General features: G+C 50.4%; 1 protein-coding gene across 5 annotated transcripts in view; it reads left to right on the forward strand.

Annotated features, from left to right (window-relative positions):
- Positions 1 to 17,603, forward strand: part of MYO18A (myosin XVIIIA) — a 199,789-nt gene that overhangs the window by 52,241 nt on the left and 129,945 nt on the right. The window lies entirely within an intron of this gene.

Consider the following 17,603-nt stretch of genomic DNA (forward strand, 5'->3'; position numbering starts at 1 on the left):
GACGGTGTTGGAGCCATAGGAACCCTGGGAGGAAGTGATCATGCAATATTAGAATTCAACATTATAGAAGCACAACCAATAGAACACAGTCAAACTAGAGTCTTGGACTTCAAGAGAGCTAATTTCAATAAACTTAGAGAGGGCTTGGGAAGGATTCCATGGATGAGAATCCTCAAGGGGAAAACAACTCAAGAAGCTTGGGAAATTTTGAAAAATGAGATAATAAAAGCACAGTCTAGCACAATACCAACAAAGAGGAAAAATAACAGCTCTCAAAAGAAACCAGCATGGCTGCATAAAGAACTCTCTGACAACTTGAAAGATAAAAAGGACAAGTATAGAAAGTGGAAAGAGGGGAACATAACTAAGTCAGAATATCAGCAAATAGCCCGAGCCTGCAAAGATGAAGTGAAGAAAGCCAAGGCTCAAAATGAACTGAGGCTTGCGACCAAAGTCAAAAATAACAAAAAAAGCTTCTTTCAACATGTAAAAAACAAGAAAAAAGTGAAGGAAATGATTGGTCCATTAGTGGGTGGAAGTGGCAAGAAGGTGACAAGCAACAGGGAGAAAGCAGAACTATTTAACTCATTTTTTGCATCTGTCTTTACACAAAGGGAAAAAACAGACCAACCTATCAAAAATAGTGCCACAAAAAACAAAACAGAAACACAAGGTAAGATAGGCAAGAAAATCGTTAGTGAGCACCTGTCCAGCCTAGATGAGTTCAAATCGCCAGGACCAGACGGATTACACCCCAGAGTTCTCAAGGAACTGGCAGATGTGATATCGGAGCCACTGAACTATATTTTTCAAAGATCCTGGAACACAGGGGAACTACCAGAGGACTGGAAAAGAGCTGATGTAGTTCCCATCCTCAAAAAAGGAAAAAAAATGGATCCAGGAAATTACAGACCTATCAGCCTGACCTCAATACCTGGGAAGATCCTGGAAAAGATAATCAAACAACGAATCAACGAACACCTAGAGGCAAACAAAGTCATTACTAAAAGCCAACACGGGTTTGTCAAAAATAGATCATGCCAGACAAATCTTATTGCATTCTTTGACCAAGTGACAAATTAGTGGATCAGAGGAATGCTGTGGACATAATTTACTTGCACTTCAGTAAGGCATTTGATAAAGTAGATCACAACCTACTACTTGATAAGATAGAAAAATGTGGGGTAGACAGAATCACCACCAGATGGATTCGTAGCTGGCTGACCGGCCGTACTCAGCGAGTGGTCCTCAATGGAACTGCATCTATATGGAGGGAAGTGTGTAGTGGGGTGCCCCAGGGCTCTGTTCTGGGCCCAGTACTCTTCAACATCTTCATCAAAGATTTGGATGAAGGGATAGATGGGGAACTCATCAAATTTGCAGACGACACCAAGCTGGCAGGAATAGCCAACACTCCAGAAGACAGGCTTCAGGTACAGAAGGATCTGGACAGACTTGAACACTGGGCACTAACTAACAAAATGAAATTCAATGGTGAAAAAAGCAAGGTTCTACATTTAGGCAAGAAAAACCAAATGCACAAGTACAGCATAGGTGGCACCATGCTCAATAGTAGTAACTGTGAGAGGGACCTCGGAGTCCTAGTAGACAATCACTTAAATATGAGCCAGCAGTGTGCTGCAGCTGCCAAAAAGGCCAACACAGTGCTAGGCTGCATTAACAGAGGGATAGAATCAAGATCACGTGAAGTATTAATACCATCTTTAATGCCTTGGTAAGGCCACACTTGGAATACTGCATCCATTTTGGTCACCACGATGTAAAAAAGATGTTGAGACTCTAGAAAGAGTACAGAGAAGAGCAACAAAGATGATTAGGGGACTGGAGGCTAAAACATATAAGGAACGGTTGCTAGAATTGGGTATGTCTAGTTTAACGAAGAGAAGGACAAGGGGGGACATGATAGCAGTATTCCAATATCTCAGGGGCTGCCATAAAGAAGAGGGAATTAAGCTATTTTCCAAAGCACCTGAAGGCAGGACAAGAAGCAACGGGTGGAAACTAATCAAGGAGAGAAGCAACCTAGAACTAAGGAGAAACTTCCTGACAGTGAGAACAATTAATCAGTGGAACAGCTTGCCTCCAGAAGCAGTAAATGCTCCAACACTGGAAGTTTTTAAGAAGAGACTGGACAGCCATTTGTCCGAAATGGTGTAGGGTTTCCTGCCCGAGCAGGGGGTTGGACTAGATGACCTCCAAGGTCCCTTCCAACTTTACTACTATTACTATTACTATTACTACAGCATAGGTGGCACCATGCTCAATAGTAGTAACTGTGAGAGGGACCTCGGAGTCCTAGTAGACAATCACCTAAATATGAGCCAGCCGTGTGCTGCAGCTGCCAAAAAGGCCAACACAGTGCTTGGCTGCATTAACAGAGGGATAGAATCAAGAACACGTGAAGTATTAATACCACTCTTCAATGCCTTGGTAAGGCCACACTTGGAATACTGCATCCAGTTTTGGTCACCACAATGGAAAAAAGATGTTGAGACTCTAGAAAGAGGGCAGAGAAGAGCAACAAAGATGATTAGGGGACTGGAGGCTAAAACATATAAGGAACGGTTGCTGGAATTGGGGATGTCTAGTTTAACGAAGAGAAGGACAAGGGGGGACAGGATAGCAGCCTTCCAGTATCTCAGGGGCTGCCCCAAAGAAGAGGGAGTCAAGCTATTCTCCAAAGCGCCTGAAAGGCCGGACAAGAAGCAATGGATGGAAACTCATCAAGGAGAGAAGTAACCTAGAACTAAGGAGAAACTTCCTGACAGTGAGAACAATTAACCAGTGGAACTCCTTGCCTCCAGAATTTGGGAATGCTCCAACACTGGAAGTTTTTAAGAAGAGACTGGACAGCCATTTGTCCGAAATGGTGTAGGGTTTCCTGCCCGAGCAGGGGGTTGGACTCGAAGACCTCCAAGGTCCCTTCCAATTTTTTATTATTATCGATCATCGCACAGTCAGCCAGATGTTCAGACTGGATTTGGCATTTTGTCTACCTATCGAGTCCTTACCCAGGACCTGGGATAGGCAGATGTGGATGTTTGATGGTATTACAGGTATCGTCGCAGGATGGAAGCAGTTCCTAGTAAGGCCGCCTTTTGCAATTGACTAATGGCGAATTTGATGATGATGATGATGATGATTATATTGTCTGCCTTGAATTATTTATAAAAACAATAAAGGAGGGATATAAAGGGATAAAGGTACATTGCTGGAACTCTTGTGGAGAAGCAGAAATGGGGGGGGGTCAGAGGAAAAAGTGGGTGGGTGGGGGAGCCCTTCAGTTGGGACCACCCGGTGCACCCCACCTGTACTTGCCCGGAACAGGCCTGCATTTGCAGAGCAGGCCTTCTCCTTGGGTAGAGGAGGGGCTGCTTAAGAGAGGCCCACACATCATTCTGTTTCCCCCCCCCCAAGTTGAGACCCCAGCCCTGGCCTCCTGCCTTGAATTGGCCTATTTATAGCAGACACGCTCAGCCCTTTGGCTGGAGACGGAGGAACAGGGACAGAGGAACATGGCTGGCCCAGAGATCGGACATGGGATCACAGATGCTGCCTGGGGACTTCACTGCCCCCCCCCCCGCCTTTAAAACACGTAGACTTCAATTCTAACATACAAATAATCTCTAGTCCTGCATTAGGCATAAAAGCCGGCTGGTTGACTTTGGGCCACTCGCCGGGAGGCGGCGAGTTCTAGTCCTGCCTTAGGCACCTTTGGGGTAGCTGTGAGCTGGATGGCTGAGAATCTCCATAGACATTGAACTCCCAGAATTCCCCAGCCAGCCTTGGAGTCCACCTACTTTACAGCATCCTGGCTGAGGAATTCTGGGAGTTGAAATCCACAAGTCCTAAAAGGGCCAAGTTGGAAGACCCCTGTCTTAAAGCCTCCTGGCTGAGGAATTCTGGGAGTTGAAGTCCACAAGTCCTAAAAGGGCCAAGTTGGAAGACCCCTGTCTTAAAGCATCCTAGCTGAGGAATTCTGGGAGTTGAAGTCCATAAGTCTTAAAAGTTGCCAAGTTGGAAGACCGCTGCCCTTGTCCAATTCCTTTTCCCAAGCCCCAGCACATCTAGACCCTGCCAGGGCATCGGGATGATATACCCCGGGTGGGCACCGCTTCCTCTGATCCTCCCAAGGAGAAATGCAAACCCATTTTCCTCCCAAAAAGGCATTATTTGAGGTGCAAACAGGTTTTTAATCAGGAGCTCTGCGTGGGACAAACCAGGATGTGCTACAAACCACAATGGTGCAATCGAGAAGAGCCTGTCCATCATCTTGCCTTCCTCAACTTGTCTGAAATAGTGTAGTGTTTCCTGCCTGAGCAGGGACTAGATGACCTCCAAGGTCCCTTCTATCTCTATGAGTCTGAGCCCATCTATCTTAAAGCATGCTGGCTGGGGAATAATAATAATAATAATAATAGTAAAGTTGGAAGGGACCTTGGAGGTCATCTAGTCCAACCCCCTGCTCGGGCAGGAAACCCTACACCATTTCGGACAAAGAAGAAGAAAGAAACGGAAGGCCTAATACTGGCTGCTCAAGAACAAGCACGACAAACGAAGGCCGTGAAAGCGAAGATACAAAAATCCACCGACAATCCAAATTGCCGACTTTGCAATGACAAAGTTGAAACTGTTTCACACGTAATCTGTTCGTGCAGCAAAATCGCGCAAACTGAATTACAAAGCTAGACATGAGCGAGTTGCTAAATTAATCCACTGGGCATTGTGTAAAAAAATACGACTTGCCTGTGTCCGAAAAGTCGTGGGAACATAGGGTAGAAATACTTGTTGAGAATGAGAGGGTGAAGATTTTGTGGGACTTTCGAATAGAGACAGATCGCCATTTGGAACACAACACGCCGGATATTGCAGTTGTAGAGAACCGAAGTGTACAGCTGATTGATATCGCTGTAACCAGGAGATGCCAGAGTGGAAGAAAAAGAACTGGAAAAAAATGACAAAATATCGCGACCTGGCCATCGAAACTGCGCGATTATGGACGAAACGTGCAACAGTGATACCCTTTGTCCTCGGGACACTGGGAACTATGTCCCAAAACTTTGCAAAATACATCAAGAAACTGCAGCTTCCTGCAATAACTCCAGCAATGTTACAAAAAAACTGTGCCACTCGGAACATATTTTAAGGAGGTACCTGGTTGACACCTAGGATGCTGGCAGCAACCCGTGTCAACCGTCAGCGCCAGCCAATTTGAATGTTCAGTTGACTGAAGGCCGAGACTCCTGCTGCTGCTCTGGGCCTCGGTGTGCATGGCAGGAAACAGGAAACCGCACAACCTGCTGCTTCCTCGCTCTGCGGGCCGTGCGCCACCGCCGTCCTGCTGGCTGAGATGTCAAGGAAGGCGCTGCAGGACGCCGAGAGGCCGTGGGCTCCTGGCTGCTGGCAGACGCCCACATCACTTCCTCTCGTAGTGCGCGATTGCACCGTCTCTTCCTTTAGCCGCTTTCCCCCCCCCCCACAAACGGTTGTCAAAGCCCGGCTTGTTCTGGGTGGAGATCAGGGGGCAGCTGGGCAGCCTGACACCCCCTCCTCTTTCGTGCCCGCCTGACATTCCCGGCTAAAAATAGCCGGTCCATATCAGCTCAGCTGTCCTTTCGCTGGGCCCTCGCCTTCCTTGCCTATCGCCTTTCGCTCGCTCTTTCGCCGGCCGAAGCCTGCCGGGGACGCCCGCTCTGCCGCAGCCTCCCCCCCCGACGTCTCTGGGCCTTGGCCCCCCAGCGCTCGGTAAGGATTCCCACTCTTCCCTGCCCTGCCCCGGTCCGGCAATCGGGGGGTTTGGACCGGGTGGTCCGAGCGAGAGGCCCGCTTAAATAGAAAAGCAGAAGCGTTTGGCAAATTTTTCTGGCCTGTGATTTTATTATTATTATTATTTTTAGGGCAAAGGAGCGTCTACCTTGCCCCGGGGTGCAGACCCCTGGTGGGCACCTGTGCCCCCGGCGCACCTTCCATGCTGGCGGGAAGTATAGTTTGCTGGGCGTGGGGTGGGGGGGAACGGCCATGCTCACCTCTCCTTGCTGGTTCTTCCTTTCTTCTCTTGGGTGGAAGAGAACGCGTGTGCCCCCCCCCGAGGATGCCCTCGTGGCTGGAGGTGGGGGTGATCCTGGGGTCCCTGTCTTGGTTGGGGGGGGTCCTCTGTGACAGTTTGGGAAGGCAAACTTTCTCCTAGTTGTATCCCTCGGCTCTGGGTTTCAGCGTTCTTTCGGGGCCCGTTTCCTAGTTCCTTTGGATCTTGGAGAGAAAGGGATACAAGAGAGCCGAATTAAACCAGGTCTAAACCTGGAAGATAAGGCAGATTTCTTGGCGCTGAAAGGACATAGCCACGGGGCGGGGGGGCAAGAGGGTGGGCAGGACCGCCGATGACTAAGCCCTCCTAGAGGCTGCTCCTTCGTGCCCGCCAGCATTGTAAAGAGTGAGTTAAGCCGGATCAGCTAGTGTTTGTGTCTCCCCTCACCTCCTTGCTTAGGACCTTAAGGCCAGCCAATAGGGGCACCTGAATCAGCTTCTCAGAATAACCCCTTTGCAAAGACAGGAAGGGATCCGGTTGCTCGGAAAATGCCCTGCCTCTTGGGGGGGGGGGGATTGAGGAATCCAGTTTGCCCCAAAGGCTTCCTGGGACACCTACTCTCTTAAGCAGCGGGGATCTGCCAGGGTCACTAGGCTTTGCCCGTCTGTTGACCAGCGAGGTCTTCATGGCTGCACGGGGTGGCTAAATCCACCACGTTGGAAGCCCAGTGGGTGGATCCAGACAGGCCAGCTAGTCTGGGAAATGATAGCAAGTGGGACTTGGGCATTGTGCAACAGCCTGGGGGCAGCTGCCCCCTCCCAGAATTGGGGAGGGGGGCACTTCCCTTCTAATGCTCATTTTAGCTTTGAGGGCCAAGTGGACGGAGTATAGCAAGATTCGGAGTCCATTTCAAACTTGGCCACTTTTAAGACTTGTGGGCTTCAACTCCCAGAATTCCTTAGCCAGCCCTGGCTGAGGAATTTTGGGAGTTGAAGCCCACAAGTCTTACAGTCGCCAAGTTTGAAGACCCTTGCTTTAGGGCAGTGTTTCTCAACCTTGACCATTTTAAGGCATGTGGACTTCAACTCCCAGAATTCCACAGCCAGCAATGCTGGAAACTAATCAAGGAGAGAAGCAATCTAGAACGAAAGAGCAATTTCCTGGGCAGGGAGAACGATTAAGCAGTGGAACTCCTTGCCTCCAGAAGCGGTGAATGCTCCAACACGGGAAGTTTTTAAGAAGAGACTGGATAGCCATTTGTCTGAAATGGTGTAGGGTTTCCTGCCTGAGCAGGGGGTTGGACTAGAGGACCTCCAAGGTCCCTTCCGACTCTGCTATTCTGTCCTAACATTGGGCGCTATCTAACACAATGCATTCTGGGAGATGAAGTCCCACCCATTTTCAATTTGTCGAAATGGAGAAACACAGCTCTGATGAATGTTTTCTCTTCTTTCTTTCTTTCTTTCTTTCTTTCTTTCTTTCTTTCTTTCTTTCTTTCTTTCTTTCTTTCTTTCCTTCCTTCCTTCCTTCCTTCCTTCCTTCCCTCCCTCCTCTTTCCTTCCTTCCTTCCTTTCTTTCCTCCCTCCCTCCTTCTTTCTTTCCTTCCTTCTTACCTTTCTTTCCTCCCTCCCTCCCTCTTTCTTTCTTTCTTTCTTTCTTTCTTTCTTTTCTTCCTTTCTTTCTTCCCTCCCCCTTCCTTCCTTCCTTCCTTTCTTTCCTCCCTCCTTCTTTCTTTCCTTCCTTCCTTCTTTCCTTTCTTTCTTTCCTCCCTCTTTCTTTCTTTTCTTCCTTTCTTTCTTTCTTCCCTCCCTCCCTTTCTTTCTTTCTTTCTTTCTTTCTTTCTTTCTTTCTTTCTTTCTTTCTTTTCTTCCTTTCTTTCTTCCCTCCCCCTTCCTTCCTTCCTTCCTTTCTTTCCTCCCTCCTTCTTTCTTTCCTTCCTTCCTTCTTTCCTTTCTTTCTTTCCTCCCTCTTTCTTTTCTTCCTTTCTTTCTTCCTTCCCTCCCTCTTTCTTTCTTCCTTCTTTCCTTTCTTTCCTCCCTCCTTCTTTCTTTCCTTCCTTCCTTCCTTTCCTCCCTCCTTCCTTCCTTCCTTCCTTCCTTTCTTTCTTCCCTCCTCTTTCTTTCTTTCTTTCTTTCTTTCTTTCTTTCTTTCTTTCTTTCTTTCTTTCTTTCTTTCTTTCTTTCTTTCTTTCTTTCTTTCTTTCTTTTGAACATCGGCAGGAAATGGTGAGCTTTGCACTTTGCCTGCGGTTTCAAGAGAATCTGGGAGGCGCCCCGAAAAGCAGTTTATAGGGCTAGCCGTGGTTTGCGTCCATGGCTTAGTAGGAAAGTGAACAGAATGTGACTGCCAGTTCTGCAATCGTGGTTAATACCCAGACATGCCCCCAACCCACTTCAACAGCCCCCTAGTTAACTCTCCGAGTTAATTAGCATAACAGCCCTTGAAATAATTGGTTTTTTTCCCCCCCTGGGGAGGTATAACCGGGTTTTAACAGCTGTTGCTTTACCGACTTCCACCTGTGCCTCATTTATTATCCTGGTCAAGGGCTGGTTGCTGCTGCTGTAACTCCCATTAGTCTGGCCAGAGAGAGCTGATCTCCCACAAAACAAATCTTGTCAAAAAGGCAGAAAGACACAAGGATTTATCAGCCAGGGCCCTTTTGTGATGTGCACTCCACATTTGCCCCGGAAATATGTGTAGGCCAGCAGGAAATTAAGTGGTGCCTAGTTAATTTGGGATATTAAAAGTGGAGTCAGGAGGCACAAAAGGAGCAAGCGAATGTCGTCTCAACTGATTTGGGGCTGCACAGGTAGTCCTCGACTTAACGACCGCAATGGCGGTCAAAATTTTCACCCCCGAAGCTAAGTGAATTTTGTCCCGGTTGTACGATCTTCCTTGTCACCGTTGCGAAGGGAATCAGTGCGTCGTTAACTGAGTCATAGGATTATGGAGTGATTCTGGCTTCCCCACTGACGTTCGTCAGAAGGTCGCGAAAGTGGGTCATGTCACACACACACACACACACACACACACACACACACACACTGGGACATTGCAACCGTCATAAATATGAGGAGTCAGTTGCTGAATTTTGATCACCTGACCACGGGGATGCGGCAACGGCCGTCAGTGCGAAAAACGGTCGTTAAGTCGTGTTTCCCGGTGCCGTTGTAACTTCAGTCACCAAAGGAATGCCTGTAAATGTTGTAAAAAAGGACTAGAAGACCTCCAAGGTCCCTTCCACGTCTGTTATTCTGTAAATTAAGTAATTAATCAATGAACCAATGGAACAGCCACCAGAGGTGTGGGTGCGCCATCACTGGAGGCTTCCAAGAAGAGATTGGACATCCATTTGTCTGGAATGGTTTAGGACTGTTTAGTGTTCAAAGCTCGCGAACTTTAAGACTGGTGGACTTCCACTCCCAGAATTCCCCAGCCAGCATTCTTTAAGATGGGTGGACTACCTGCCGGCTGGGGGATTCTGGGAGTGAAAGCCCACCCCTCTTCAAGCATAATGGCTGGGGAATTCTGGGAGTGGAAGTCCACCCCTCTTGAAGCATTCTGGCTGGGGGATTCTGGGAACTGAAGTCCACCCATCTTAAAGCAGGCTGGCTGGGGGATTCTGGGAGTGGAAGCACACCCATTTTCAAGCATAATAGTTGGGGGATTCTGGAAGTGGAAGTCCTCCCCTCTTAAAGCATCCTGGCTGGGGGATTATGGGAGGGGAAGTCCACCCTTCTTAAAGCAGGCTGGCTGGGGAATTCTGGGAATAGAAATCCACTCCTCTTAAAGCCTGCTGGCTGGGGGATTCTGGGAACTGAAGTCCACCCATCTTAAAGCAGGCTGGTTGGGGGATTCTGGGAGTGGAAGCACACCCATTTTCAAGCATAATAGCTGGGGGATTCTGGAAGTGGAAGTCCTCCCCTCTTAAAGCATGCTGCCTGGGGAATTCTGGGAGTGGAAGCCCACCCCTCTTAAAGCAGGCTGGCTGGGGAATTCTGGGAGTGGAAGCCCACCCCTCTTAAAGCCTGCTGGCTGGGGGATTCTGGGAGTGGAAGCCTACCCCTCTTAAAACAGGCTGGCTGGGGGATTCTGGGAGTGGGTCCACCCCTCTTAAAGCATCCTGGCTGGGGGATTCTGGGAGTGGAAGCCCACCAGTCTTAACGTCCCAAGGCTGGGGGATTCTGGGAGTGGAAGCCCACCCCTCCTAAAGCCTGCTGGCTGGGGGATTCTGGGAGTGGAAGCCCACCAGTCTTAACGTCCCAAGGCTGGACACGCCTGGTCTGGGATCTCCATCTCGAGCAGAGGGCTGGACAAGAAGACCCCTCCAGCTCCCTCCCAACTCCGCCCTTCTCTTATTCTTATTTTCAGCCTTCCAGCTCCGAGGGCCTGCAGCCATGGCCTTTTCATCGCGGTTTGCCTTCTGGGAGCAAAAGGGAAGTGCTGTGGCTGTGGTTGTGGGGGCTGCTTGTGTTCCTCCTCCCCTTTCTCCTTTCCTTGCACACTTTGGCATGTTGCAGCGAGCCCAGGGGAGCATGCCAAAAGGGGGAAGGGGCTGGGCTCTGCCCACTTTTAGCCCAAGCCGGCATTGGCGCTGAGTGACACTCGACCCACTGCAGCTCTGGATTATTTCTGTCAACAGCCTGGGCGAGGGGGGGGGCTCTGATCGGCCTCGGATCCCGCCTGAGGTTCACTCCCGGGGTGGGGTGGGGGGGGGAGATCGGCCTCCCCTTTTTTTTCCTTGCAGCCCCCTCCCCAAACTTTGCTGGGCAAAACTTGGGCAGCCTTCCCCTCCAGAGCTTTTCACAGTCTCCCTCTGGGACAATAACACAAATGCATGAAAATCACTTTGTTGACTAACTGCACCGATTGTCTGAGTGATTTGAGTTGTGTGAAGCGTGGGGGGACTGGGCCTGGATTGGGGGGGGGGTTTCCCCTGGGTGGGGGGAAAGTTCCTTCACACAGGGATTTTGCACCAGTCATCGCGTAGGTCCCCAGGGCTACTCTCCGGGGTGGGACAATCTGGGGGGGTCTTCAGCGCTTTTAGCAGAGGTGCCGGGAACCTTTGCAGGGGTGTCTGGGAAGCCCCAGGAATCCAGCTGTGGCGGGTGGCTCGGAGTGTGCTTGCGGCCTTTGCACACTTGGGGCGCCGTTCCTTGGTTCCAGGACATGGACCGAGAGCGCTGGTCGTCTTCAGGGTTGTCCGAGATGGCATGAGATCCCCTGCCTTGGGCAGTGGGTCAGAGTAGAAGACCTCCAAGGTCCCTTCCAGCCCTAGGATTCTATTTCCCTCCTCCTCCTCCTCCTCCTCCTCCTCCTCCTCCTCCTCCTCCTCCTCCTCCTCCTCCTCCTCCTCCTCTATTCTCCCCTCCCCTCCCCTACTCTCCATTCCATTCTGTTTGATTGTACTCGAAGAGAGAAGCAACCTGGAATTAAGGAGAAGCTTCCTGACAGTGAAGACAATTAACCAGTGGAACAGCTGGCCACCAGAAATTGTGGGCGCTCCATCAGTGGAGGCTTTTAAGGAGAGGCTGGACAGTCACTTGTCTGAGATGGTGTAGGTTCTCCTGCTTGAGCAGGGGGCTGGATTAGAAGACCTCCAAGGTCCCTTCCAGCTTCTATTCTATTCTATTCATTCTGGATTCTCTTCTCTTCTCTTCTATTTATTCCATTCCATTCCATTCCCTATTCTATTCTATTTTATTTCCTATTCTATTCTATTTCCTGTTCTATTCTATTCTATTCTATTCTATTCCATTCCATTCCATTCCATTCCATTCTCTTCTATTCATTCTGGATTCTCTTCTCTTCTCTTCTCTTCTCTTCTCTTCTCTTCTCTTCTCTTCTCTTCTCTTCTCTTCTCTTCTCTTCTCTTCTCTTTATTCCATTCCATTCCATTCCGTATTCTATTCTATTCTATTTCCTATTCTATTCTATTCTATTCCATTTCCTATTCTATTCTATTTTTTATTCTATATTCTATTCTATATTCTATTCTATTCTATTCTATTCTATTCTATTCTATTCTATTCTATTCTATTCTATTCTATTCTATTATATTCTATTCTATATTCTATTCTATTTTCTATCCTATCCTACCCTACCCTACCCTATCCTATCCTATCCTATCCTATCCTATCCTATCCTATATTCTATTCTATTCCATTTCCTATTCTATTCTATTTTCTATTCTATATTCTATATTCTATTCTATTCATTCTGGATTCTATTCTATTCAATCTGGATTCTATTCTGTTCATTCTGGATTCTATTCTATTCATTCTGGATTCTATTCTATTCATTCTGAATTCTCTTCTCTTCTCTTCTTTCTCTTTATTCCATCCCATCCCTTCCCATCCCATCCCACCACAGTCGTTAAACAACCCATTGTGCCCACTGGGTGTGTTTTGCCAGAAACTGCGAGTGAGCACCCATAAATGCAGCCATTTGCTGAGTGCCAAAAATGAGATCACATGACCACAGGGTGTGTGTGTCTCTGTGTGTGTGTGTGTGTGGTAGCGGGTGTTGGAACCTCATATGCCAGGTCCCTTTTTGGGGACCCATCATAGATTTGAACCGCAATCAGTCATAAGTCAAGAACTGCTTGTATCTGGGGGCCTTGTTGACAAAACGACGCTCCTGTTTGTCTGATTGTTGTGTTGCCTACACCACAAATTTATTCATAGTCCAGGTTTGAAATAACATGTTGTCGGTTCATCGCATAGAAGCTGCCTGCGGTTTGCTTTGATCATGTCCTCTGCAAATTCCCCTGCATAATTTTGTGTAAACTGCCTTGGGCTTGATAATTTTAACACAGATGCAAGAATAACAACAACAAAAAACCTGAAAAAAAGTCCGGAAGAGTGTGGCAACACTTTTTCGGCTCACGCGTTTTATGAAAAAAGCAGAAGCTTTTGTGAGCTTCTCCTGCCAACTGCTCCTCCCGATGTTTGGAAAACCATGAAGCTCCCTTGTTCCAAACAAACAATTAAGCTGAAGAAAACAGAACAGGAAAATAAAAATTAAAATCCGGTCTGCATTCCTAAAACATTGGTTTTCAACCTTGGCCACTTTAAGATGGGTGGACTTCAACTCCCAGAATTCCTCAGCCAGCACAGTCCACCCCTCTTAAAGCAGGCTGGCTGGGGGATTCTGGGAGTTAAAATCCACCCCTCTTCAAGCAGGCTGGCTGAGGAATTCTGGGAATGGAAGCCCACCCCTCTTAAAGCGGGAATTCTGGGAGTGGAAGCCCACCCCTCTTAAAGCAGACTGGCTGGGGGATTCTTGGAGTGGAAGTCCCCCCCTCTTAAAGCAGGCTGGCTGGGGAATTCTTGGAGTGGAAGTCCACCTCTTCAAGCAGGCTGGCTGGGGGATTCTGGGAGTGGAAGTCCCCTTTTTCCCCCAGTGCTGTTGCAACTCTGAATGGCCACTAAAACGAACGGATGTAAGTCGAGAACTTCCCGGACAGGCGGGGAGCCACTATTGGCCAAACAGCTGAGCAAACCAGCATTGCCAAGCGAGATTTTTCCTTTCGAATCCAGCTGTGAATCCAGCTGTGGCCGGCTTAAGTTTTTCTTCCTGCACAAATACCCTGGCCCGCTTTTTCTTTCCTGGAGACCCCTGGGTGGGTGGGTGGGCTTTAGCTCATTGGTTCTCCACCTGTGGGTCGGGACCCCATGTGGGGTCGAACGACCATTTCACGGGGGTTGCCAAACAAGGCTGTCCGCCATTTTTCCCCCCTTTTTCCTTAGCTGTGCTACTCCCTTTTATTCTATTGGCTTCTGAAAGCCAATAGAATAGACTCTCTCGGATAGAGTCTAATTCTATTGGCTTTCAAAAGCCAATAGGAATTGTCCAGGCTGTCTCTGCCCTGCTGAGCCCGCCAAAAGTCCCATTCTGCAAACGGTGATGCACCCGTGGAGTAGTCCTCGACTTACGACCAGTTGAGCAGTCCTCGACTTACGACCGGTTGGGGGGGGGTCGCGGCATTAAAAAGGTTGAGACCCACTGCTTTAGCTCAAAATTGCTGCAAATTGGATCTAGCAGCAGTGGCCGAAGCAGGACCCCCCCTCCGTAGCAAACATAACCCCCCCCCCCAGCTGCCAGTTAAGCCCACAATATGCTCCATGCTAAGCAGGGAACACAAAACACACTTGGGACATAGAAGTGGGAAAGCTTGGTGTTTGTGCGTGTGTGTGTATTTGTGCACGTGTGGGCATGCATGCAGCTCTTAAGACACTCCTGACGTGCTCCAGCGAAACCTTGCCTCTTCTCTCTCTCTCCCCCCCCCCCCAGGTGAAGGATGAAGACAAAGTTTTAGCCGTGAAAAAAAGTGGGAAAGAGGAAGCTGGCGTAAGTGAATCTGTGTCTAAGCGCGGCTTTAGCCCAGTTTAGGCCAAGCTGTAGGTCACAATAAGTTGGGGGTCAGGTGGGCCCTAGGGCACATGCTCAGTGCTAGAAGGGAGGCGGTTGCTGTCTGATTATATGCCTGTGGCTCGCCCTCCCAGCGTTGGTAGGAGTCTTGTTTGCTTCTGGTTACTTCCTTGATTAGGCTGTTGGTTGCTGCAGCCCCTATCTATCAAGAGGGAGAAAACCCCACTGCTTTCCAGTACTGATGACGTTATCTAGTTGGGTCACAAGATGTCTGCAAGAAAACAACCAAGCTCAGAGAGCACCAAGGACTCCACAGTCGTTGTCCTCCTCCTCCTCCCCCCCTCCCCTTTAACATTGATGATGTTACCTAGCTTGGTCATTGAACGTCTGCAGGAAAACCACCCAGCTCAGAGAGCACCAAGGACCCCACAATTCTCCTCCTCCTCCTCCTCCTCTTCCTCCTCCCTCTCTCCCCCCATTCAGCAAGCCCATCTTCCTTCTAGCACTGATGATGTTCCTTAGTTGGGTCATGAAATGTCTGCAAGGAAAACCACCCAGCTTAGAGAGCATCAGGACCCCACAGTTGTCCTCCTCCTCCTCCTCCTCCTCCCTTCTAGCACTGATGATGTTACCTAGCTTGGTCACTGAACGTCTGCAGGAAAACCACCCAGTTCAGAGAGCACCAAGGACCCCACAGTCTTCCTCCTCCTCCTCCTCCTCCTCCCTTCTAGCGCTGATGATGTTCCCTAGTTGGGTCATGAAACGTCTGCAAGAAAACCACCCAGCTCAGAGAGCACCAAGGACCCCACAGTTATCTTTCTCCTCCTCCTCCTCCTCCTCCTCCTCCTCCTCCTCCTCCTCCTCCTCCTCCTCCTCCTCCTCCTCCTCCACAAACCCCATTCTCTTCTAGCACTGATGAAGTTACCTAGTTGGGTCCTGAAATGTCTGCAAGAAAACAGCCCAGTTCAGAGAGCACCAAGGACCCCCTTCCTTCCTTCCTTCCTTCCTTCCTTCCTTCCTTCCTTCCTTCCTTCCTTCCTTCCTTCCTTCCTTCCTTCCCTCCCTCCCTCCCTCCCTCCCTCCCTCCTTTTCTAGCACTGATGATGTTCCCTAGTTGGGTCATGAAACATTTGCAAGAAGTCCCCCCAGCTCAAGAGACCCCCCCCCAAGCACCCCACCGTTGAACCCTGATCTACGGATTTTCCCTTCCTTTGGTGACCCCTCCTTGTCTCTGTGACTCTAGCCAGACTGCCCAGTCGCGGAAACGGAAGCGTCCCGCCATCTGCAGAGCCCCGAGCCCCCCAAACGCGCGGGCAAGGCGAAGAACCCGGACCCCCTGATCAACGGGGAGGCCCAGCCCCCCAGCCCTGCTGTGAATGGCCTGGAGGGGCCCCACGCAGCCGTCTCGGAGCCTCAGCCCGGGACCCCCGGGGAGGACCCCCACGGCCTGTCCGGAACGAAAGTGGCCAAGGCCGTCCGCAGCCTGGTCCACAAAGTGCTTCCTGGGGACGATGCTGAAGGCGCCAAGGACCCCCCCAAGCCGCCTAAGAGCCCCCAGCCCGGCAAAAAGCAGGAAAAGGCTCCCCGCAGAGTCCTCTCCCCGCCGCCCTGCCTGCTGTCTCCCCCTCGGCCGTCCCCGAAGCCCCAGCCCACGGGGGCACCCCCAAAGGACGACCTCTCCGTGGGGCTGAAAAGCCTGATGTCCAGGGCCAAAAGCCGGGAACACCGGCCCCACTCCCGGCAGCAGCGGGGGAAGAAAGAGGAGGCGCCCCCCCCTGAGAAGACGCAGCCCCCACCCCTGGCGGAAGGGAAGCCCTCCGAGGCCCAAAGCCCCCCCGAGGCTCGGCCACCATCCGGAGGCCTGGCAAAGCCACCCAGCCAGGAAGCCGGTCCTGCCAGCCAGGTACCAGGGGGCATGGCGTGGGCTTTGGGGTGGGCTGGGGGAGGGGGGCAGCGACCCCCCCCCACAGCCCTTGGCATGTGATTTGTCTTTCCTGTAGGGCAGGGGTGGGGAACCATGGGTCTTGGATGACTCGTGGATTCCCGAGCCAGGAATGGACTTCAGCACCCAGAATTCCCGAGCCGGCCATGGACTTTGGCTCCCAGAATTCCTCAGCCAGGCATGGACTTCGGCTCCCAGAATTCCCGAGCCAGGCATGGACTTTGGCTCCCAGAATTCCCCAGCCAGGCATGGACTTTGGCTCCCAGAATTCCTCAGCCAGGCATAGACTCTGGCTCCCAGAATTCCTCAGCCGGCCATGGACTTTGGCTCCCAGAATTCCCCAGCCAGGCATGGACTTCGGCTCCCAGAATTCCTCAGCCAGCCATGGACTTTGGCTCCCAGAATTCTTGAGCCAGGCATGGACTTTGGCTCCCAGAATTCCTTAGCCAGGCATGGACTTTGGCTCCCAGAAATCTCCAGCCAGGCATGGACTTTGGCTCCCAGAATTCCTCAGCCAGGCATGGACTTTGGCTCCCAGAATTCCTCAGCCAGGCATGGACTTCGGCTCCCAGAATTCTTGAGCCAGGCATGGACTTTGGCTCCCAGAATTCCTTAGCCAGGCATGGACTTTGGCTCCCAGAATTCTCCAGCCAGGCATGGACTTTGGCTCCCAGAATTCCTCAGCCAGGCATGAACTTTGGCTCCCAGAATTCCCCAGCCGGCCATGGACTTTGGCTCCCAGAATTCCCGAGCCAGCCATGCTTAGCCATGCTGGCTCAGGAATTCTGGGAGTTGAAGTCCACCAATCATGCAAGACCCATGGTTCCCCACTCCTGCTTTAGGGTGACAGGTGACAGGTGTGATGGATGTGTAGTTTCCCCCTGCACGCTGCTCTTTTGCTCTGCCAAAGCACGTCAAGCGTGCCCGCTTCTCTCCCTCGGCGTTTGCTCCTCCCGTACCAGCTTCGGTGGACGGCACTTTTAGTTAAAGTACCAGCAGTCCTCGGCTTAACGGCCACAGCTGAGCCAAAATCTCCGCTGCAAAGCGAGACATTTGTTAACGGAGTTTTGCCCCCTTTTACGACCTTTCCGTCCGCCGTTGTTAAGTGGATTGCTGAGTTTTGACCGTGTGTCCACGGGGTGCTGCAATGGTCCTTTTTTCCGGCGCTGTTGTAACTTTGAACGGTCACTAAGTGAATAGCTGTAAATCAACCTGTAGTGGGGAGACGGGACTATTTGCGCA

This window comes from Crotalus tigris, unplaced genomic scaffold (genome assembly GCF_016545835.1).
Source record: "Crotalus tigris isolate CLP2741 ecotype Arizona unplaced genomic scaffold, ASM1654583v1 scf7180000021948.665609621:419813, whole genome shotgun sequence".
Lineage (NCBI taxonomy): Eukaryota > Metazoa > Chordata > Lepidosauria > Squamata > Viperidae > Crotalus > Crotalus tigris.